At 42.7% G+C, this 25,570-nt stretch overlaps 1 long non-coding RNA gene across 1 annotated transcript in view; it reads left to right on the forward strand.

The window, feature by feature from the left end:
- Window positions 1-3,350: 3,350 nt before the first annotated feature.
- Window positions 3,351-25,570, forward strand: part of LOC137487932 (uncharacterized) — a 46,354-nt gene continuing 24,134 nt past the window's right edge. The window contains exons 1-2 of the long non-coding RNA XR_011006759.2: window positions 3,351-3,550; window positions 8,183-8,430. This is a non-coding gene — a long non-coding RNA (uncharacterized lncRNA). The remainder of the gene's footprint in view (window positions 3,551-8,182; window positions 8,431-25,570) is intronic.

Below are 25,570 nucleotides of genomic sequence, written 5' to 3' on the forward strand. Positions count from 1 at the left end.
TCTGTTGAACAGAAAAGAGGATATACTGAAGAATGTTGGCGAAAAAACAAGCATTAACATCCGTAGTAAGAATAAAACAGTCAATGGCTCTTTTTTCGGTGTTCCTCTGCATATCTGTTTTGTGTTCAACAGAAGAAAGAAACTTAAGCAGGTTTGTAACAAGTGAAGGATGACCTGTTGCTGTTTAAGACAAGAAACTTCTGGTGAATAGGGTAAAAAAGAAATCAGCAATCACAGTATTTCCCCAATTTATTTGTTTAATTAAGAATGGCAAATGTCTTTGTTTTTTGAAGCACTTGATAAGCTTTATATGCTATGTAGGTCTATATACAGCTGAAGTCAGCATTATGAGCTCCCCTGTTTATTTTTTTCCTCAAATTCTGTTTATCAAAGAGAAAATCTTTCACATCAACACATTTCTAAACATAATTGTATTTATAACTAATTTCTAATCACTGATCTATTTTATCTCAATTTTTCAAGACACTTCTATACAGCCTAAATGGCAATTTAAAGGCTTAACTGGGTTATATAGGTTAACTAGGCAGGTTAGGGTAATAAGGCAAGCTATTGTATAATGCTGGTTTGTTCTGTAGACTATTGAAACAATATAGCTTAAAGGGGCTAATAACTTTGACCTTTTAATGGCTTTTATTTTAGCCAAAATAAAACAAATAAGACTTTCTCCAGAAGAAAAATTATTATCAGACATACTGTGAAAATTTCCTTGCTCTGTTCAACATCATTTGGGAAAAAGAAAAAAATCCAAGGGGCTAATAATGTACAGTATATCATTATTATTGCTATTATTATTATTATTATTATTATTATTATTATTATTATTATCAGTGTTGGGGAAAGTTACTTTGAAAGTAATGCATTACAATATTGAGTTACTTCCCCAAAAAGTAACTAGTTGCGATACTTAGTTACTTTTTATGGAAAGTAATACTTTTTCACAACTGCCTTAGGCTTGATCTCTTTCAGGACTTGCAGGTTTTTTTTTTTTAATTAGAGGAGCCTTGCATTAAACGACACACTGTATAACCTTCATTTACCTTTAAATAAAACGAATTAAATAAAAATTAGAGCAATGTTATTCTGTCTAATTTGTTCAGTAAAACCACTGTTCGTTGAGACATTCCCTTTCTCTTCCATGTGTTCAAAATAATGAGAATACTTCCATCACAGAAATGTAAAGCTTTGCCATCTTGGTTTCTTTCTGTTTCCACAGGGAGCTCATTCACTCATTTAGGGTGATTTAACAAGGTTACACTAATTTTAATTCAGTAATTTATATTTTAAAAGCTAATGAATTCATCTAAAAACTAAAAAAGTAACTTAAATATTATTACTTTTTTAAGTAAATCATTATTTTTATACATTATACATTATTTTTTAAGTAACTAAGAAAAATATTATTAGTACATAACTCACGTTATGGTACGATAACTATACATTTTCTTACAAATTTTCATATACTCAAATGAGCATGAGCGAGGCAGTGGCACAGTAGGTAGTGCTGTCGCCTCACAGCAAGAAGGTCGCTGGGTTGCTGGTTCGAACCTCGGCTCAGTTGGCGTTTCTGTGTGGAGTTTGCATGTTCTCCCTGCCTTTGCGTGGGTTTCCTCCGGGTGCTCCGGTTTCCCCCACAGCCCAAAGACATGCAGTACAGGTGAATTGGGTAGGCTAAATTGTCCGTAGTGTATGAGTGTGTGTGTGGATGTTTCCCAGAGATGGGTTGCTGCTGGAAGGGCATCCGCTGCATTAAAACTTGCTGGATAAGTTGGCGGTTCATTTCGTGACCCCAGATTAATAAAGGGACTAAGTCGACAAGAAAATGAATGAATGAACCAAATGAGCATGTTTGTGATGAGCTTGTATGACAGCATGTTCCAGTTTCTGCCTTTATCCAGCAACATCCCGCAGCTAATTAAAGGGAGTTGACAAACATTGCATAAGCCACAGTCAACATCATGTTTGACTCAATGCAAAGTAGATGTGTTTCAATGCGTGAGGCAAATGATGGCCATTATATTAACAGTATATTATGTCAGTTTCAAAATGAATGCTACTTTTTTTAAACATACGACTGAGGTTATTACAGAGGAGTTTTGGGGCCTTTCTTAAATAAATAGTATACTGTATATAACAGTGACATGCGGTGAGGTTTGTGTCTGGTGAGGCCCGACTCTATCATGGTCATATTTACATGCACCCAATATATTTACCAACTACCGATTGTGTTTCATATATCATATCAGCATTCTTTCTATGCACATGGCAGGTACATATTGGGCAAATGAAGCATATAAAATGTATAGCGATTAAATATACCCCCCCCCCAAAAAAATAAATAAATAAATTAAAGTAAAATAAAGTGGACACGAGACAGCCTAACATGCGACGCAGCATCACGTCTGATTCTCTCTCTTTCTCTCTCTCTCTCTCTCTCTCTCTCTCTCTCTCTCTCTCTCTCTCTCTCTCTCTCTCTCTCTCTCTCTCTCTCTCTCTCTCTCTCTCTCTCACTTACTCACGAACATGCACACACACACACACACACACACACACACACACACACACAGGATCTGCACACTGGTCTTACCTTCACTTTAAATTATGTCTTGAAGGGCTTGAATTACTTTGGAATGATCGAGTTATCTCCTGTCCTGTCCTTTAAAGCAAGCCCTTTAGCTCTTGCATTGGTCGTCCATTTTTTATTCACGTTTTGAATAAAAGTCCAATTTTGAGAAATTTTTGAGCTGAGATATTAACGTTCCATCCATGATTTTTGCAGTCAGTCAAATCATAAAATAATGGACTCGTACTGAACTTTACTAAAGAGCAACCACTGAACAAGAATTACTGTGAACTCAGCTGTGCCTCCCTCATTGTGGTAAAGCTACTCGTCTTTTCAGTGCGGCTTTATGTCTGATCCGAAAACTAAATACATGATAGACATACATGAAATACATTACCTAACATATGCAAAATGAGGACATATAATAAAAATGTATGCAATGTATAAAATCATTTTAACAAAGCATTACATTGGCAGCAGGGGCGCCCCCAAGGGGTGGCCAGAGTTTACCGAGGGGTGGCCGTGGTATGTACTGTACCCCTGTGGCCACCCCTTTGGTCACCCTAATTTTGCTGTTGACATTATTGATTTAAATGAACTTATAAATTCCCAATATTTAAATAAATAAATAAAATGCAGTCACTATATTATTGTCGGTGTTACTGACGTAGCTCTCCCCCTCTGGTTCAATGCTGGTGAAAGCAAACTGACGCATGCGCGGAGAAAACCATTCCCGCGCACCTCACGCACTCCTGTGTGAATACCGGTTGGTTGTTTGCATGCCCGCCGACAAAATAGGCGCCGCTCATGCGTCGTGCAACCGGAGTAACAGCCTTTTGTGCAGAGGTGTCGGCACGCAGCGAGTTTTGAAAGTCGACTAAAGTTTATACAAAATGATGATGATGAGGATGATGATACTTTCACTAAGCATGCCTTTAAAGCAGAAAGGAGGGATAATGAGTCAGAGAGGTAAGACTTCATAACATGATTTCTCAGCCATGATCTGGTCCAAGACCACAGATATTCTATAATACATTTTTTGTATTCTTTAGAATTGTCATAATTAATTTTCATGCAAAAGGTTTCTTAAGGGATCTTGGCATATCACTCCAGTTGTTGTTTTCCAGTAATATTTAGGACTGATTTCTGTTATTTATTTAGAATAATAATTGTATATTAAAATTAATTTTATTTATTTAGAATAAATATAAATAAATTGTTATATTTATTGAATAACAAATCTAACAATTCAAGAGAGGTGGGGGGTGTATAGGGTGGTTCGCCCAGGGTGTCATTTAAACTAGAACCACCACTACCCTCCCTGATCGTCGTACACAACACGCAGACACCTTCAATAGACAGCAATGGCAATTTAATATTTACCTTAAGCTACAGTATATCAATCGAAGAAGCTGCATTAAATGGCTCAAAAAGCAATATGGATAAATAATATTATTAGGTATAGTGAGTGTGTATATAGTAATGCCTTTTGTTCAGCTTGTTCATTTGTTTGGGTAATTAATAAACTCATTATTCTTTCATTCATTTTCTTTTCGGCTTAGTCCCTTTATTTATCCAGGCTCACCACAGCAGAATGAACCGCCAACTTATCTAGCACATTTTTACACAGTGGATGCCCTTCCAGCTGCAACCCATCACTGGGAATAATAAACACATTGATCTTAATTAATTTTAGACATGGCATATACTGTATGATGTACAATAAAAGCACGTAAAAAAAAGAAGTTATTTATACAGTATATGAAAAGTGTTTTTAAACTAAACATAGATTTTTATTTGGTTTGACCATGTACTTGCTGAATTATTTTAAGGATTAAATTGCAATATTTCAAGAAGAATTAATTAAATGAATAAAAACTACATTATTTCATTCACCAGAAACAAAAATATAACATTACACTGAATTCATTATTTTATTTGTGTGCCACCCCAAGATTTGGTGCGGCCTCTTCTGGCCACCCCTAAGAAAATTTTCTGGGGGCGCCACTGATTGGCAGCATATACAAAGTGAGCAAAAGGCATGAGCCAGTGTGCAGCGGTTTGGGCAATCTGACATGAGGCAAAACTCGGTGCTGCCTTATCTCGCTTTCTACACTGTCATTGAACAGGAGATACCAAAATACAGTGACTTTGATCATAAAAAGGATTGAAATCATTTGAATCATATAAATTGTATAACACTGATCAGTAGGCAAATACTTATTTTATCATTAGTATACAGGCCCAGATTGGCTGATCAGGAGGACCGGGAGAATTCCCGGTGGGCTGGCCACGAGGGCTGGTGTTCCTAGCTCCAGACTCTGTTGCTCTCAGCACTTGCACTTTTTTCATTTATTTATTTATTTGACCACAGCCTCACTCTTATTATTCATTATTTAGCCGCAGCTCCACTCTTAATCTATTTTCTCGCACCCTCGTGAGCAAGATGCAGCCTGCAGGTTAATAATGATGTGGCTCAGATAAGTCACTACACTGAGAAAGGCTGTTGTAGTCTTGTGGTCAGCATGTTGTGTTACGACGCCCCTACCTGGGTTTGAACCTCATCTGAATTATTTATTTATTTATTTCATTTTTATTATTAAGAGATGTAATACTGTTAGGGTTGCTGAACATTTGTTTGAACACATCAAAAAGACGTGATAGTGCCATTAGAAACTGTATTGGAAATGACTTTATTTTAGTCAGTCGTGAACTCAGGTGTACCGGTCTTGAAACTCCAGGGCTGAAAAGGAGTCCCACTCTGGCCCTGTTAGTATACATCTCATAATGGCAGGTGAGTATGATGCCTCCCATGACCGCACGTCCCTAGTATATAAACAGGTACCTGTAACTTATGATTGAACATAATACAAAATTGACAGATGCATGCATGTTTTATTGGAATCTCTTGCCTTAATCGATAAAGAGCACATTTAAGGAGTAAAAGCCATGTGTCAAGCTCAGTTAACTGCCCTGACCAAGTGTTTGTGAGTCTGTCAGCTTTATCCGAGACCTGTTTTTTTTCCTTCTTCTTTTTTTTCTTTTTTTGTGACTAAACCTTTCTATTGTTTTTCCCTGTCAATATAATCGACTTCAGTTTTTCACTCCTAGATGTAGCCAAACTGACTTTCAGTGATTTTTCTGGCACTCAGACAAAACTTCATTTCCTATTTGAGGGTGACACTGTTTAGTGAGTGAGAAGGAGACTCTTCATCATCCTGCTAATTAATCCAATAGAGAGTCTGTCCGTGTGGAATTGTGTCACATCTAATGCAGCTTGATATTCTGCTTGATAACGGTTGTCATGGTGAGTCATAATCACACGTGACTTCATCACTAAACGCTGCTGACTCATTATGAGACTTGAATTTCTAGGCCTTGCAAGGGCTCTGCATTGTTGATGGCTACTAAAAAAATATTACCTTGTAAACTATAAATACGTCAAAATAAATGTGTGCATTTGAACTTATTTGTTTTTTTAATAAATAGGGTGAGGCAGTGGCACAGTAGGTAGTGCTGTCGCCTCACAGCAAGAAGGTCGCTGGTTCGAACCTCAGCTCAGTTGGCGATTCTGTGTGGAGTTTGCATGTTCTCCCTGCCTTCGCGTGGGTTTCCTCCGGGTGATCCGGTTTCCCCCACAGTCCAAAGACATGCGGTACAGGTGAATTGGGTAGGCTAAATTGTCTGTAGTGTGTGTGTGTGTTTCCCAGAGATGGGTTGCGGCTGGAAGGGCATCCGCTGCATAAAAACTTGCTGGATAAGTTGGCGGTTCATTCTGCTGTGGCGACCCCGGATTAATAAAGGGACTAAGCCGACAAGAAAATGAATGAATAAATGAATAATAAGTAAACTGATGTTATTATAATTACAATTAATGAAAAAAAAATAATCTGTTCTTAGTTTTGATTACTTGTAATATTAATGACTTTTGTCTTTTCAAATTCCACTATTGTTATTCTCCATACTTATTATTCTTCTTCTTCTCTTTTCCGTGCACTTTTTGGCAACGTAACTTGTCCAATGTTTTTTTGCCCAAAACCATTGAAGGTGGGGTCAAATCATGCGGATTATAAGGGTTCAAAAATCCATAGACTTTACATTGAGCTGCAAAATTGACGAGTCAGAGCACCGAATGGGAATTTCATAGAAATTTGAGATTTACAACATCTGAAAAGTGTTGCAGCCTAAGTGAGAACATACCTCTCAGGGGGTATAAGCTGTACCTCTGGGGCTCTAGGACATCCCAAAGTTGTCCCGTTAAGTTAACATAGGGACGGGACAGCCATTGAAATACATTGATCTCATTGACTTCCATTATAGTTTTCACACATCAATACCATTACATAGAGTATCATACAGACATGGCGGTGGTCTCATTTGACTCAGACCACCAATCAGCATTTCAATATGATAATGAAGCTCTCAAGCCACACACCCTAAAACCATATAAATGCCACTAATTACTGATTCCATAGACGATCATTATAATAGCCATAGATGCATGTTTTTGCATAGCAGTGTCATGTAGTCTTGGGGCTTATTTGACTCGGCTAATCAGGTTCTCAATATGATAATGAAGCTTTTAAGCCATGCCATAGCTAATTCCATAGACTGCCATTGTAATAGATGCATATCTTTGCACAGCAGTATCATACAGACATAGGAGTGAGTTCATTTGACTCAGGTAACCAATAAGCATCTCAATATGACAATTAGCTCTCAAGCTACACCCCAAAACCATTTTAACAAGTAACTGAGTGTAGACTGCCATTATAACTGGCCTAGATGCATATCTTTGCATAGCAGTGTCCTACAGACATGGGGGGTGGGTTTATTTGACTCAGGCAACACTCAAGATCACTCTGCAACCACGCCCATAGCAACAAAACAGAGACCCTAGCAACCGTTTATCAACAGCTATATCTCAGCATCAGAACATTGTAGAGACAAGGGGATTGGCTCCTTTGATTCATGCTAGCGAATGGGACTTCCTACTGTATATGCTACATATGCTAGCAGTGACTAGCTACATGCTAATAATGATTAGCCAAGTGCTATAACTTGCTAGAATTGCTTACTAAGCAATTGCTTACTTAGCAATGGCATAGCAGCCACTCAGAACACACTAGAAATCACCAAACAATGCCTTAGCAACCACTCAGAACACCAAGCAACACCTTAGCAACCACTCAGAACAGTCTAGCAACCGCCTATCAATGCCTTATCAACCACCGAGCACTCACACCCTAGCAACCAATTAAAATGTACTGTACCCCAGAAAATTGCCACGGCAAAACCCCACTCACATGGAGGAAACGTACAATTCTAGTTATTATTATTGTTATTATGCTATATAAACTTTGAAATAGTGTGTTGAGACTGTCTGACTGTAATTATGTGTTATTTCCCTATAATACATAGCTTTAATATTTGCTTGTCATTCGCTTTTACCTTGTTACAGAACAAAAATCTTTTAAAGACCCAATTTGCCACTTCATGCTATATTTATAGATTTCTGAGAAGCAAACTTTCTTACAAGTACTTCAGAGGATTATTGGGATTGAGCCAGTGACTATTCTAAACTTCATGTTGGTATTTTAGGATCGGCCTGTTCTGTTCTTACTCCTGAATGGGGCAGCGAGTAACACCTAGCGACTGGCAGCGGTCCCGAAGATTCCTCATGGGGGTTATAAGGGACACCGAGTGTCCCATTATAGGACAGAGGAGGAATAATATGCCAACACCTCAAGCACATCAATACATCAATGAGCTCACAACAGCAACATCTCTTTGTTTCACAGTTGCTCTCAATAATTCACATCTGCACATTTGCCAAGATGTGATATCAGGTGAGAACAAGTTCCTGCACTTTGAATTTCTGCTGTCTCTGCTTTATAGCTAACAACAGATCACTGTGGAGGGAAACCTCCATAGTCGAAGGCGTGCGGTTTTATTGTCAAACATGTATCCAGGTCTAAAGAAACTCTCTGAACTGTAACTAGAAACACACACAAGCTTTTGTGGCTCTGCTGCAGACCGATGAAGCAGTGTGAGCTGTCAGATAAGGAAGCCTGCAGGGGAATTGAGAAGAACTTTCAGACACCTGAATACTATAAATAAGACTACTGGGTTTTTTTTTATCTGCTCATGTGTATTAAAGTTAGGTTGCGGCTGATCTTGTCTTAGACAGACAGGTGAGAGATCTAGGAATATCATTCAGACGCACCTGTTATTCATAAAGTTTTTACTGAGAACCACAAAACAGTATTTCTTTCTCTGAATCAGGCTAAACAGTTACTGTGTAATGAGGCCAAAACTCGCAGGCAAAATAGAGAGATTTATATATAGATGTATACAGCCATGCAACATGCCTATCGATGGGCATCGCAAGTGTTGGGGTTCAGATGTCCATACTTAGAATGTATGCCGAAGATCTGTTTACGCTAGATACTTATATACTGCAATGACATGTTGATTGCTTCCTCTTATGAATTTGTTGGGAGGAAATGATTAATGGCTGCTTTAAATAGGCTGAAAGACAGTGGTGAGGCTACGTGAAGGCCATGTTGGCACTGACATACTCACAGTTGCAGTTTGTCAACCCAATTAAATAAGAGAAAGAGTAAAAGAAGTATTACTATTCTGGTGGATGAAGTAATGAATGAAATCGGAATCGTGATTTTACGAAATCTGCGATTGTCACACACATCTTGTCAGGGTTGCACAGTTCTCTGATCAGTATGAAATTTCTATTAGAAGGCCAATGGGCTCTTTTGTACAAAAACTTCATATACACCTCAGAGAAGAAAACCATGTCATCCCTTTAGCGTTTACTGAACTAACAGATGAACTGCTTTCATCAATGTATGGTTCAATTATTCCGTCAAGTATACAGTACATTGCATTACATTGCAAGTATACAGTAAATGCATTGCATTTATCACTGCTTAAAAACTGTGTGAGAAACCACATCATCTCACAGAAAGATTTATTTCCAACACTTTGAACACTCAATTGAGAAAAACACATTATTAAATATGGTATTTTGCATGTTTTAAGATGTACACTGTAAATCCCAATAAGTCAAGGTAACTCAAACCATTTGAGGAAACCGATTGCAATGAACCATTTAAGTTAAAAAAATAATCCTAATGAGTACTGTGACTTTAATCCATTAAATAAAGAAATCCGAGCACAGTTAAACCCAATACATGAAGAGAACTCAAATTAACTGAGTATAAAACCCAACAAGTTAAGGCAACTCAAACTGTTTGAGGAAACTGGTTGCTACAAACCCTTTGAGTTAAAACAAAACTAATCTTCAACACTGAGTTCAAAACTCGTTTCAAATGAGTAGAATACCTTTCAGTCAATTTTAAGGTAACTACACTCGTTTCATTTGATTAAGTTGACTGTTGGGTTTTACAGTGTAGCGTTTACTTCAGACAGCCATAGTTTACTGAGAAGTTATGCAAAAGGACTGTCATTATAGCAGAATGGTTAACTTTGATTTCATTATCATGAGATTAAATCATGTGTGATTTATTGCATTGCTTGTCAGTGAATCTGTGAACTGTATCAATCTGACATCTCATGCTGGAGTTGCAGAACAGGCTTTACTGACAAAATGTGCATGACAATCACCTTCAAGCGCTAAATGAGCACATACTGTATCATCCAGTTGTGAGCTTATTTTCTGTGGTGAACAGTAAATAGTTTGATAATTCAGGATTGTTGAGGTGTCCATGGGCATGCAGAATCTTGCTGCCGGGGTGCCCCAGAGCTCAGTTCAGAGACAGTTTCTCTTCTTTATCCTCGATGGGATTGCTTGAATCTGTCATAATAAACATGGCTTTTCTTATCACTGCTATGCTGATGACAGTTAACTCTACCTCTCATTCCAGCCTGATGATCTGACTATGGCTGATTTCTTCACAGCTTGTCTAACAGGCATTTCTACCTGAATGAAGACCAGCACATTCAGTTTGACATTGCGAAGACAGTAAAAAGAACTATTCCTCAAGTTGTTCCAAACCTGTTTTGAAAACCTGACTTTCTTTTTTTCTTTTCAACACAAAATAAAATATTTTAAGGATGGTGGTAACCAAACACTTGATGGCAGCTATTGACTTCCAAAGACTTTCCAATTTTTTTGGAAGGATGCTGACTTCAAGAGTGAGTCCTTCTAAGTCCTCGCAGGCCGAACCGAGCATTTTGAAATGAGCAGATGTAGCTGCCGTTAATAAGCGGTAATAAAATTTGTAATTTTTTTCAGAGTGATTTTAAAACTTATTTTAAGTGATCTGAAGGCAAAGCAAGGCTTATAAAAGCTGGAAATACAATTCTTTTGATTCATACATGTACAAATAAAAATGTGAACAAAATACCTTTTTAGAAAGACATGTCATACACTTTTTCTTTTTAACGTGTTTAGATATCCAAGTAAATAAAACCTTATTCATACATTTAATCTGGAGTTTTATTTTAAAAATCTCCTGCCATTATCAGCGCGCAATCAATCTTGGGACATTCGAGGCCCGCAAAGGATCCACCGGTTTTGTCCTTCATGACCTGGGAAACGATGGACACATTTGAAGGCTGCATTTGAGGGAGACTTTGAATTTTTTAAAAATGAGACAGCCTTCGCCACAACATAATGACACAGCGCCCTTCGAACGCATCCTTCCGAGGATGCAGCCTCTGAAATGAGAAATGGCTTATGTCAACTGTTGGTTACCAGCATTTTCCAAAATATCTTCTTTTGTGGTCTGACTCAAACCAAAGAGCTTAGAATGACAAAGAGGTGACACTCAATAGAACGTTCCATTGCAACAGCAGTGCCCGGCAACAGCCCCGGATTCCGCCATTTTGGAGTGAAAGCGATCGGCTGTCCATTGGATTTTATTGCTGTCGTGCTGACAAGCAGATGCTTTGTTTTTAAACAAAATAGCACATTAAAACTGAGATTCAACCTAAAAGACGGCAATACAACATTTACTATCAGAATCAACAGTTGTTGTTTAATTTTATTGGTGATTCCTAATATGAAATTTAGTCGTAAGCTTGACAAGCAGTTTTGGAGAATTTAATGTTTCCCCATTCAAACAGATTATACTGCCTGAGAGGCCTTTCAAAGATGGGCGCCGGGTGAAATTACTTAAAGCATAGGTCTGAAAGTCAATTCCTGGATGGCCGCAGCTCTGCACAGTTTTGCTCCAACCCCATCAAATATAGCTGATCCAAATAATCAAGTGGTTTAAAAGAGTCATGAGCGCCTTCATTAGTTGGATCAGAGGTGTTTGATCAGGGTTTAAGCAAAACTGTGCAGAGCTGCAGCGCTCCAGGAATTGAGTTTGAAGCCAATGTCTTAAAGGGACTTTGCTCAAACTTTATTCTGTTTGCAGCAAGGGTGGGTAAATAATGACAGATTTATTTATTTATTTATTTATTTTTATTTTTTTTGGTGTAATGTGCCTGTATAATCTTATAATTAAAATTTGTTTAAATAATGTTATAAAGCTCTATTCATATAAAAAAGTTTACCACAGGCAGTGTATGATAGGTCTGTTCATGCAAGGCTTTTATTTGACACAATCTTGAAGTGTCTGCCTATATAAAAAGCTGCCATTGATCTTTAAACTTCAGAGCGTTCAGATAAGATTGAACTTTTCAGCTGCTTCTAAAGACTGTACACACAATGCTTTCCAAAAGCACTTCTCAAATCATCTGTCACTGCTTTGTACATGCCTATGATTTACTGCTTACCATTCATATTACTAAAGAGAAATAAATGTGCACGCCAAAGACGTCGCTTACACTGTGAGTATTTGCACTGGCTGAGATCCAGTGCGCCATCATATTACTCATGCAGAGACCTGCCCTATGAGGAGCATTCATTACATTCACACAGTGTTATGTGTCAGCAGTGCATCCGAGCAGTTGCTTCACATGAAAGAGGCTGATTGGAAAGAATGCTGCCTTCTGGCACTATAATGCACATGGCATCGCCTACTCAGCACTTTGCCATTTGAAATAGTGTCGAGCCCGAGCAGGGAAATGCAATGTTACTTCTTATGTGCGAACAAGTCCCATCATGGATGTTTTCCTAATTTACCCAGGGTGTGCCTGACTCTGAATTACATAATGTACCTGTGACAAATGACTGCTAAAGTGCTCAGTTCTCAGAGCTGATTTAACAAAAGCGCTGTATGCCAGAGGCAAAGAGCTGAGAAATCCATAAGGTTGTTCCCAGGCTAAGTTCCAACTGCTGTCATTCATCTTTCATGCTCCTTTACACAATTCCGTGAAAACTGAGCAAGTGTTTTTCACCGCTTTCATGGACTGGAGCCTTACTAAGCTGACTTTAGGACAGCAATGGGATACACTTTATTTTGATGGCCCCTTTTAGATACTCCATTTGTTATATAAGTATCTTTGTAACCATGTCTGCGAACGGTCATTGTTTGGTAGCTTAGTCAGAGCAACATACTTGCAAACTTATAGTCAGTAAAAAATCAGTTAAGTGACCAATTAGCTAATGACTCCTTGTTGACTTAGTTTCACAGATATTATATATACTGTAGTTTAATAAGGTCTAAACAGGACCAACAATAGCAAGTATTATCTCCAAACGTTTGTGGCGCCTCATATACAGGTCTACAGCAGGCTGGAGATGAAGCAGGGATCAAATCCTTTCACATGTGCTGTCAGACTCTGTGTATACAACGCCGTCTCTGCTGAAAGAGAAAGAGGCTTTGTCACTCACATTGTGCATGCGCCATTATGGAGTGTAATTGGATCCTTTGCAGTTTTAGTTGAATTAGCAATTCTGTTGTTCCTTTGGCTGTGTGTATTAAGAGTCTTTTTTTTGGTCAGGATGGCCTTTGGTAATGTACAGTGACCCAAAAAACTGTTTGAATGCTTAAAGAGTTAGGTGACCTAAAATGAAACATATGCCTCATGTTGTTCCAAACCTGCATGACTTTCTTTCATCTGTGGATCATAAATAAGGTATTTTCAAGCTACTTGGGTTCATATAATTCAATGTCTGTGGGGTTCAAAACATGTTAAACACCATTAACTTTCAGTGTATAGACACTGAGGCTTATTTTTCATCTTTATGTTTCTCGAAAGGATACAGGTTTGGAACTGCTTGAGAAAGAGTAAATGATGTCAGATGTTTCGTTTTTTGCGTAAACTTTTAAACTATGATTTACTGTGTGAAACATTAGATTGGCTCAACCATTGATAAAAAAACAATGTATATAACTTGCATTAGCCTCAGCATGCATTACAGGTCTAACAATTCAATTTAAATAAAATCATTTTTATTTATGCAGCGCTTTTTACAATATAGATAGTGTCTAAGTAGCTTAACAAAGTTTTAGTAAAGTCCAGATTTCTGAGTTGAAGTTCAGTTTAGTTTAGTTCAGTGAGGTTTAAATTTCACTGCTGAAAGTTCAAAAACTGTAGAGCAAATCCACTGAAGCACAGGTCTACAAGTCCCGATCTGAGGAATGTCCTGATCTGATTCAGATACATTAATGGCCTGTTTCCACTGAGTGAAAAAGTACGGCATGGTTCGATACAATTTTATGGATGTTTCCACTGTCAAGAGGTACCTAAAAGCAACCCATACCATACCACTTTTTAAAAAAGGGTATCTAACATGACATAAGGGTACCAAAATGCTGAGCTAGATGTGCAACTGAACGCTATTGGTTTAAAGAGATACGTCACCAGCGCGTACACAAGCCAGGAGAATCAAGACAAATGAAGCAGCATTTTTTAAATACACAGCCAAGACATTACACCGTAATACTATACACATAAAATAATGAGCCATGGTGGACCCGAGCTTAAAAAACCTTGTCGTCGTCTTGATGAACAGCTACAAAGCCAAGAAGAAGAGCAGAATCTACCCTGTGCATTATAGTTGTTTACATAGCTGTCTAAAAGCATGAACGGTTGCGTTTTTTTGAGAGCGCTCGCCGCACGTCTCTATTTGAAATAACAAACTTCTTTAACTGATGATAATAACGTGCACATGATTATTGAAGTGTTTCTGACATTCAATCCTTTCATAAAACATGAAAGTGACGTGCAAAGAAAACAAAGGAGAAGCCCAATAAAAACAAATGAGCAAATGATTCTTTCAGCAACCTAAAAGATGAACAAACTGCTATGTTTAACTATTATCGTCGATCATTGATCTGCAGTTATAATCAAATCATGTGCATAGAAAGGATAGTAATTAACATTTCTACACTAGTATTTGTGTGTATAAATCATCTGTTTTGTGTGATGTGCTTCTCATATGATATGTGAACGACCCGTACAGCTTTACTTTGACATTTCCTCGAGCGAGAATGATGTTGACAGAAACTTTGTATAGTACACCATGCCCATTGGTATCATTTTGGCAGTAGAAATTCAAGCCTGATAAAGGTGACCCGTATCAAACTGTACCACTTAGTGGAAACGGGCCATAACTCAAGAGGGTTATGGCTTTTCAGAAAGTCTCCAAATTATGGATCAGTCACTGTCTAAAATAGCATCAAGCCCAGCCTCTCATCAGTGGGCTTTACTTAAGGAGACAGACCGAGGCATCCGTTCACTCCACAGCGCAGTCTAATGAGAACCAGCCAGCGACGTATAGCACCACCCTCATCCCTAAATAAGCATTGTTTAAGGGACTCTAAATGATGTGGTTGGTTGTGAATAATGCACTTGGTGGTAGGATGTTTTCATTGAACGCAGATGGTCGGGATTTAGCCATGAAGCCACAGAAAAGGAGCCCTGTTAAGTGTTATACAGTGGTCGCCCATAATGGTTAAAGCTGCTTTTTATTTTTACGCATGGAAGGGTTCAAATCAAGGTGTTGTAATTAGTGGTTGGTCAGCTCTTATATCACAATCTTCACTAGCTGTTAACTATCTTGTCTCTTTGAGGAGGAGTTGAACTTGTGCCCAGACAACTGCAGTGACTATTGTAATTATGTGTCAGATGGGACGCCGACTGGGGCTCGCTAATTTGGGGGAGTGTGTTAAATGCCTGTGTGTGTGTGTGTGTGTCTGTTCTGCCTGGACACAGAGTGCTCTTTCAGGCTTAATGTCAGCGTTGGCTCAGGCTGCCTTTCCATACATCTCTCCAAACTGCCTCCAGACGCTACAACAACAAAGGAAATGTGGAGACAATGGAGGTTTTTATAGCATCCGGGGCTGTCAAGGCTCAAATGTACAGACATGTGAGAGTGTGTGATGTATAAAAGAGCTTATAAATCAGAACTTGTGGGGTCTCCAAATGTTAGTTGTGATATGCGAATTCACACTGAATGCACAGCGGTATAGAGGATCAAATGTGGATGGTAAGGAGATACTGCAATCTGTGCTCATCCTGCTGAGCCGCTTCATCAGTCAGGAGATTGTTGAGGTGATGATTGTTGATGGCTCTGGGCCAAAAACTTGTCAGCTAACTGTATATACTGTAGGTTGTTTTTTAAAAAAAGCTTCTCATGTGGTTTATTTTTAAAGCTAGCAGCACCTATATGAAGATATATGAGCTTTGGGAGAGCAGTGGATGTTTAGCGCTCATGTACTCTACCAAATTCAACAGTACCATTTCTCTGAAATACGCCACTGACTCTGAAATGCAGTATGTTTCTATAATGTTTAAACATGAGATACAATTTATTTTCAGTGCATCTAAGCAAGGTTCCCCTTCGGGGGGAACTTCAGCACTATAAGTGGATTTGATTGTAAAATCCACGCATTGGGAGGTTCGGTTCAGAAGCTACTCGTCTGAAAGAGTATTGAACGGGCCAATTAAGAATGAATTGGCAGCGCAAGCCTGCGCAGGTGAGCGGCATAAGCAATCAACTGAGTATATAAGCTCACCTGGCGCAGCAGACGCTATCCTTTTCGCTTCAGAGACTTTCTGATCGAGTCGATGAGGGTTCCTCCTGCTGTGACCAGCGATTCTGAGCGAACGAGAGCATTCTCCCGGTCCAGAGTGTGTACACGCAGTGGCAGACGGTCGAGCTGGGTTTCTCCCTTGCCTGGCGTTCTTTGGGTCCGGTCCTCCAGAGCGGTGCGTATAAAGTTGCAAACTTCACAGAAAGAGCAACACAGTCGTGCAGCACGTCCTTATCAGGACGGCGCTCCGACTGTGCATTTCTGGATGCGGTGGTTTCCTGTCCTCGGATGATGGGCGCGGGCACTGTGTTACATGTCTGGGGGTCCAGCATGTTAATGCGCTGCTCGCGGGCAGTTCATGTCGTCATTGCGATGCCATGACTGTTGCGCAAGATCGCGGTTAGCCTTTGCAAAAAGGCGAACCACCCCAGTTGTCCCCTGCTCTGCAGCGGGCACTCGGGCAGATCTGAGGGTTTCAGCGAGAGATAATCCGTCGCCCACGGGCCCGCGGACCTCCCGCTCCTCTAAGCGCTCCATCCAAGCTTCGGGCGGAGGAAGCGATCCGTCTAACAGATGGTAGCCCTTACGCCCGATGACACCGGAGACCAGATGTCCACCGCGGCATCGGAGGGTGGGCTTTCATTGTCCGATGATGATCCAGACCCGCTCGCCCCCTTCGGGCTGGTGAGCGCTGTCACTACGGATCCTGAAACGGACATGTTAGCCGTGCTTTCCCGGGCTGCTTCGGCCGTGGGTTGGAGATGGTTTATCCCCCAGCTCCGCGGCCGGACCGACTAGAGGGGCGTTCCCTTCTTCCCGGAGGTGCACAGTAGGCTCACGCGGTCTTGTAAAGCACTTTTTTCTGCTCGTGCTGCGTGTTCCTCCACCCTAACCACTCTTGACGGTGAAACAGCCAGGGGGTATGTGGCGATTCCTCAGGTTGAGTGCGCGATGGCGGTAAATCCGCGCGGCGCCTCTTCTTGGCGGGGTCCGCCTCGTCTCCCATCCAAAGCCTGTAAGTTATCTACCTCCCTCGGAGCTAGAGCTTACATAGCTGCGGGCCAGGCTGCTTCCGCCTTGCATGCGATAGCCACCTACCAGCGCTACCAAGCGCAGGCGCTGGCCGAGCTGCACGAGGGTGGGTCCAACCCAGGCTTACGAGCTTCGCACCGCCGCCGACTTAGCTCTTCGGACTACTGAGTCCGCTGCGTGTGCGTTGGGGAGGACGATGTCCACATTAGTGGTCCAGGAGCGCCACCCCTGGCTGATATGCGCAAAGTCGACAAAGTCCGCTTTCTTGACTTCCCCATATCCCCAGCCAGGTTCGGCGACACTGTCTGTGAATTCACCCAGGAATTCAAGGCGGTGAGAGAGCAGTTGGTGGGTGATGTCTTATCGGCGGTCCGTAGCCCGCTCCGCCCGCCGTGCCATTCATACCTGCTCCTCGCCAAAGGCGTCCGCCTACGAGAGCTGCTCCGCCCCCGCACACGCCTAAGGCGAAGCGAGCGCGTCGGGCACCTCGGAAGCAGGCAGCCCCCCTGCCCAGAACGCCGCTAAGTCCGGCAACGGACCGCGAAGCGCCCCTGGGACAGGCCATCTGGAGAAGAGGGAACTTGCTCTTTCCCCGCTGGAGGGCGGGGCCCCATTTCCAACGGCACTTTTTACTGCCATGAAAACATTATGAAAGGGCACTTTTCACTTCCCCAGATGTGACAGCCCGAAATCTGCCAGTCTGGGACGCTATGCTTTCTAGCTTGCAGATTCGGTGCGTTTCGCCAGTGGCTCATGAGCGCTGGGAGGACGGTCTCCTTTCTCCCACCCCTCGAGCCTCCCCTCCGGAGCTCGGGTTTGGAGTGAGAGCAAATATCTCACCTCCAGCTTTTCCGTGGGACCCGCGAGCTTCCCGGATCAGCACACCCACTCCGCGCTGCCCCACTGCTGGTACGTCAGCGATTGTAGCGATGAGTCCATTAGCGAGAGCTCTGCCTGCCTGGTTAGCGCGGGCCAGCTCTTCGCGGTGGCTCATACGCACAATCAGACTCGGCTATGCGATTCAGTTCGCGAAACGGCCCCCCAAGTCACGGGTGTGTATTCACCAGGGTCAGCCCCCTGTCCGCCCCTGTCTTGCGAGAGGAGATTGCTGTCCTCCTGGCGAAGGATGCAATCGAGCCGCTCCCTCCAGCCGAGATGGAGAGCGGGTTTTACAGCCCACGCTTCATCGTGCCCAAAAAGAGCGGTGGGTCACGGCCAATCCTAGATCTGCGCGTTTTGAACCGCTGCCTGCACAAGCTGCCGTTCGGAATGCTCACGCAGAAGCGCATCCTCCGGTGCGTTCGTCCTCTGGGTTGGTCTGCAGCATTAGACCTGATGGACGCGTATTTCCATGTCTCCACTCTTCCTCGCCACAGACAGTTTCTGCGGTTTGCGTTTGAAGGTCGAGCTTGGCAATACAAAGCCCTCCCCTTCGGGTTCTCTCTGTCTCCGCGGGTCCTCACCAAGCCCGCGGAGGGTGCCTCAGCGCCCCTTCGGCTCGCGGGCATCTGCATACTCAATTTCTTTACGACTGGTTGAATTGCCCTCTCTTTTGATTATGCACAGAGTTGATTATGCACAGAGACAAAGTGCTCTGGCACTTCCACCTGTGGGGGTTTCAGGTCAACCGAGAAAAGAGCAAACTCGCCCCCGTGCAGAGGATCTCTTCTCTCGGGCTGGAGCTGGACTCGGTCACCATGGCAGCGCGCCTCTCCGGAGAGCGCGCTCAGCTGATGCTGTACTGTCTGAGAGAGCTCGACAGTAAAATAGTGGTCCCACTGAAACAATTTCAGAGGCTCCTGGGGCATATGGCATCCGCAGCCGCTTCATGCCGCTCGGATTATTCTATATGAGACCACTTCAGCACTGGCTTCACGATCGAGTCCCCAGACGCGCATGGCACGCGCGCGCACACCGAGTCTCTGTTACTGCGCTGTGTCGCCGCGCCCTCAGCCCTTGGAGCGACCCCTCGTTCCTACAGGCCTGGGTGTCTCTAGAACAGGCGTCCAGTCTTGTTGTCGTTTCAGCAGACGCTTCCAACACGGGCTGGGGGGCTGTGCGTTGCGGGCATGCGGCTGCGGACCTGTGGAAAGGTACCCAGTTGCATTGGCATATCGCCTGGAGCTGTTGGCAGTGTTCCCCGCTCTCCACCGTTTTTTTCCGGTGTTGGAGCGGCAACACGTGCTGGTCAGGACGGACAGTACGGCGGCGGTGGCGTATATCAGCCGTATAGGGGGTATGCGCTCTCGCCGCATGTCTCAGCTCGCCCGCCGTCTGCTTCTCTGGAGTCATCCGCGGCTGAAATCGCTGCACGCCATTCATATTCAGGCAAGCTCAACCGTGCAGCCGATGCGCTCTCACGGCAGCCTTGCGTCCTGGAGCATGGAGACTCCACCCCGAGTCTGTTCAGCTGATATGGGCGCGATTCGGGGAAGCCCAGATCGATCTGTTGCTTCCCCCGAGATCGCTCATTGCCAGTTGTTCTTTCCCTGACCGAGTGCTCTCGGCACGGATGCACTGGCTTACAGCTGGCCTCGGGGCACGCGCAATACGCGTTTCCCCCAGTGAGCCTGCTCGCGCAGTTACTGTGCATGGTCAGGGAGGACGAGGAACAGGTTGCTGGTTGCGCCCCTCTGGCTCAACCGGACCTGGATGTCAGAGCTCTCCCTCGCGATAGCCCTCCCCTGGCAGTCCCTTCGAGAGAGCACCTACTCTCTCAGGGACAGGGCACCACCTGGCACCCTCGCCGATCTTTGAAGAGATTTTAGACGCGAGGAAGACTTAGGTAACCTCCGATTGCGGTGGCTAATACCGTCACTCGGGCTAGAGCCCCCTCCCCGAGCGCGCCTATGCCCTGACGTGAAGTCTATTCACTGAATGGTGTGTCTCTCGCTGAGAAGACCCCCGTAATTTGCCAGATCAGCGTTGTGCTTTCTTTACGCCGAGAGAAGTTGGAGAGCAGGCTGTCGCCCTCCACACTCAAGGTTACGTGGCTGCCATCTCCGCTCTCATAACGCGGTGGCTGGCAGCACCGTGGGAACGCATAACCTCATCATCCGGTTCCTCAGGGGCGTTAAGCGAATTAATCCACCCCGCCCCCTCTCATGCCCTCTTAGGATCTCGCCCTCGCGTCAGATCCCTTCGATCCTCGACTCAGTATATTTCTGTCCCTGAAGACAGCTCTGCTGGTCGCGTTGATATCGATTAGAGGGTCGGGGACCCGGAGGCATTTTTCGGTCAGTGACTCGTGCCTGTAATTGGGCTGGCTTCTCTCACGTATGAGACCCCGCCCGCGATATGTGCCCAAGGTTCCTACCACTCCGTTTTAATACGAGGTAGTGAGCCTGCAAGCGCTGCCCTCGGAGGAGGCAGACCCAGCCCTTATTTATTGTCCAGTTCGCGTTTTGCGTATTATCCGGACCGCACTCAGAGTTTAGATCATCTGAGCAGCTCTTCGTCTGTTATAGCGGTCGGCAGCAGGGAAGTGCCGTACCGAAATAAGTTCCCACTAGATTGTGGATGCCTTTCTTTCACTATCAGAGCCGAGATGAGCCGCGTCCCCCGAGAGCGCGTGCGCACTCCACTCGGAGCTTCGCATCCTCTCGAGCGCGCGCACGCGGCGCCCCTCTAACAGACATCTGTAGAGCTGCGGGCTGGGTGACACCCAACACATTTGCAAGGTTTTACAATCTGCGAGTGGAGCCGGTTTCCTCAAGGGTATTAGGTAACCCTTGGTGATTGAGGAAACAATTCGGTAGGGTGTTGAAACACGCTTGCTGCGCCATTTTCCCTAACACGGAGATACGTGCGCCTTTTTATCTGTCAGTAAAGTTCCCCGTCAGGTGAGCCCTGCAGATTCCTCCGTGGCCCCCAGCACTGACTCAGCGGAGGAGTCACTTGCTGGCCCACTACGTTGTAGGTCTGCCCGCTGGTCAGCCCGCGTTTTGGGTAAAGGTGTCTGCTATGCGTGGTCCCCACTAGGCGATCCCATATGCTTATTCAGCCACGGTTAAGTCCCCCCCCCCTGGGCGGACCCGTGTCTTCCCTCCCCGCTAACCACTCTTTTGCTATGCGTACTCCCCCTTTTTAGGGCTAGTCCATATGTAAATTCTGCCATCTATCCCCCCTTGGGTAACGGATGGCCTCCGCAGCGTCCTCCCTATCGGGATTGCACGCTTCCCAACGTACTGTCGTATTTCCTAGAATTATCTAGATGCTCACGACACCCCAAAAAATATATATAAATCCGTAAAACTTCTGTTGAAGTAGGATAAATTAGGGCCAGGGACACGTTGGAGGACCGCGCCCCCCATGATGTGGGTGCGTCACGCTTGCTTGACTATCTCCTCATCGGGGGTGTTGGTAAGGTGCAGTCATTATAGCGCTTTCAATGGGCTCCCAATGCGTGGATTTTACAATCAAATCCACTTATAGTGCTGAAGTTCCCCCCGAAGGGGAACGTTCGAGGTTACTAAAGTAACCCTTCGTTCCCCGAGGAGGGGAACGGAAGCACTATACTCCGTCGCCATAATGACTGTCCCTTAGCTGTTGAAAGTCTCTTCAGCTTAAAAAGGATAGCGTCTGCTGCGCCAGGTGAGCTTATATACTCAGTTGATTGCTTATGCCGCTCACCTGCGCAGGCTTGCGCTGCCAATTCATTCTTAATTGGCCCGTTCAATACTCTTTCAGACGAGTAGCTTCTGAACCGAACCTCCCAATGCGTGGATTTTACAATCAAATCCACTTATAGTGCTTCCGTTCCCCTCCTCGGGGAACGAAGGGTTACTTTAGTAACCTCGAACGTTATTATAGCACTTTCATTGTGAAAGCATTTTCGTTAACTCAAATATAAACGAGAAGTTTTAAAAACTACTAGATTTAACTGAAACTGTATTGTGAACATACTGTACAAAACTAACTGAAACTAGTTAAAATTATATCCTTTGTTTTCATGTTTTAATACATGCTGTAAACCCTTACTTAGAAGTAAATCTATTTACTTTGTGTTGCCTGATGATTGACCCATGCGTCACCTCATGGAGTCTGTTATCCTGATGCTATTGGCCAGATCGAGCCGGTACTTCTCCAGTTATCCACGCTGTTGCTCCGGCGACAAAAACAACGGCTGGATATGACAGCAGCACAGTGACAACATTAAATACAACCTAAGCAGACACTTAAGAGTAATAATCTAACACATTTGTGCCCAATAATGGGTTTTATTTCTGTATTAGTGATCGTGATTGCGAATAAGTTGTTCTTTTTAACTGGATCTTCTTTTAAATCTGTTGAACTAATTCACCAAATCGAACTGAATCATTTGAAGCGATGCGCTTCTCCAGTAACGCTAAGCACTTATCCACAAATTAATCTCTTTTTATCATGCCCCCCTCTGACTTTGAAATAAACCAATATATACTAGGTTATTCAGTTATTAGAACAGTACACTGAGATCAGATTTGAGAAGCGGTAAACTGATAATACCAGGCATGCTTAATTCAGTGAACTGAGCACAAATAGTACTGCTGTAACTGAACTAAACTTGACCAACTGCATCGCAGGTAAACCGAGGCCTTAAATGAGAGGATCTAGCAAAATGTAAGTATATTTCATAACGGAAAGTCTAATGGAATTTAAATAAGTGAATCATGCTTCAGTTGGGTTGCAAAACTTAATTGTTAGAAACATCTCAGATCATGTTGATGTTTGAACTGACTCAAATTATGATTGCTGACTACATGCCGGCAGCTAGCTTTCCGCAACTCTCAAATGGTCGCCCACTGAAGCTAAGCAGGGCTGTGCCCGGTCAGTATCTGGATGGGAGACCACATAGGAAAGCTGGGTTGCTGCCGGAAGTGGTGTTAGTGTGGCCAGCAGGGGGCGCCCAACCTGCGGTCTGTGTGGGTCCTAATGCCCCAGTATAGTGACAGGGACTCTATTCTGCTCAGTGAGCGCCGTCTTTCAGATGAGACGTTAAATCGAGGTCTCGACTCTCTGTGGTCATTAAAAATCCCAGGATGTTCTTCGAATAAGAGTAGGGGTTTAACCCTGGCAGCCTGGCCAAATTTGCCCACTGGCCTCTGTCCATCAAGGCCTCCTTACCATCCCCATATCATAATTGGCTTCATCTCTCTGTCTTCTTTCCACCAATCAGCTGGTGTATGTTGTGCGGTCTGGCGCAAAATGGCTGCCGTCGCGTCATCCAGGTGGATGCTGCACACTGCTGGTGGATGAGGAGATTCCCCCCTTATGTGTAAAGTGCTTTGAGTGCCCAGAAAAGCGCTATATAAATGTAAGGAATTAGTATTCCTCACTTATTTTCATTACATATTTTTGAAATGTTGAGTCCAAACTCAGGTAGATTGTCACAAAAGATCCAGTTTGCATTAAAGATCCAAACTTCCCATCACTACTATGTATCTAACCTCAGAAGCGGCCTTGAACACATATTTTATGCTATCTTGTGGGTTGTATTTGAATTTGAAGTAGATGCTAGTGGTAGATGGTAGCGTTCTTGTGTCAAAAAAGTAGCCTATATTTGGTTTTTTTATACAATATTTATTCAGAATCTTGAATCTTGCACTTAACAAATATCCTACAAAAAACAACAAACAAAAAACTAATACTAAAACTAATAAAAACTCAACTAAAACTAAGCAATTTTGAAATATAAAAACTACTAAAAGAAATCGTCAAAACAAAATAAGAAATAAAACTACTGAAAAAAAAAATTATTATAACCTTGTATTTAAGGCGAAGTCTTTGCTATTATAAATCTGTTATTTGTTCCAGAGCAAATACATTTGACTGAAGTCAACAAATTGTTGCCTTTAATGTGAAATAATAAGCAAATGTTATTGGCCTAAATAATGACGGCAAATGCAGGTAATTACAAAAAAGCAGCATGTATTATGTTTTCAGACCCTATATATTGGAATATAGTATATACTTGCATCTCTTCAAACCCTCTGGGACATACAGCCCAATCCTATAAACAAACTAATTCTATGCTAATTCCTATAAAATCATTTCTATGAAAATGTACAATTTTTAAATGGAGTCGAGCTTCCAAACCCCACCCCAAATCTACAACTCATTGATTGGGGGTGAGCAAATCGTACTAAAATGTATGAATAAGTTTGTTAGCCACTAAATCTAAAAGGTTGCTGTGAAATAGCATTGGGACATAAGGCTTCAATGTGCTCTCTCCATCGCATGCGGGCTTTGGCAGCATGTTGTGCTTCTCCACATGAAATTTTCATCTTTTGAAGCTCTCGTCCCATAGCTCCATTCCAGGTGTTTTTGGGTCTCCCAGGTTTTCTTTTGCCAGGTGGTCTTCATCTTAAGCCACTCTTAAGATGCGGTCTTGCGCCATCCTTAACACATGTCCAAGCTATTTTAAACTTTTTAATGTGATGTCCTTGGTAATACTTTTACTGCTGGTTTTCTTGTGGTTGGATATTTTGTTGGGCCAAAAGATCTGGCAAATTGGCCTGAGGTATCTATTATGGAAGTCCTCATGTCTTTACTGAACACACGCCAACACTTTGAACCAAAAGGAAGAACAGATTTGACATTGTTGTTGTACGGGAGAATCTTTGTTTTGCGGTTGTATTGTTAGACCTTCAGATGGAGTGGAGTTGGGAGAAGATATACCAAGTCTTTCTTAGCCTTGTTTTTATGTCTAATATATGCAAAAAAAAAAAAAAAAAAAAAAAAATATATATATATATATATATATATATATATATATATATATATATATATATATATATATATATATATATATATATATGATTTAAGCCAGCCCGGTCCCTGGCTTAAATCAAAAGTTTGTAGATCCAGCTATGACTGCCAAAGAAGGGACAACCTGGTGGTGGTGAGGAGGATGGTGTGTGAACGTCCGCATCTGTATCTGCAACCAAATAAATTAAAAGAATGGATAGCTTATATATTCCTCGTGTATTGTGACCATTGGTTGGAACTGATTGTGATTAGTGATGTGACATTAGGAATTCCGGTAACACTTTACAATAACAATACA

Source organism: Danio rerio, chromosome 2 (assembly GCF_049306965.1).
Source record: "Danio rerio strain Tuebingen ecotype United States chromosome 2, GRCz12tu, whole genome shotgun sequence".
NCBI lineage: Eukaryota > Metazoa > Chordata > Actinopteri > Cypriniformes > Danionidae > Danio > Danio rerio.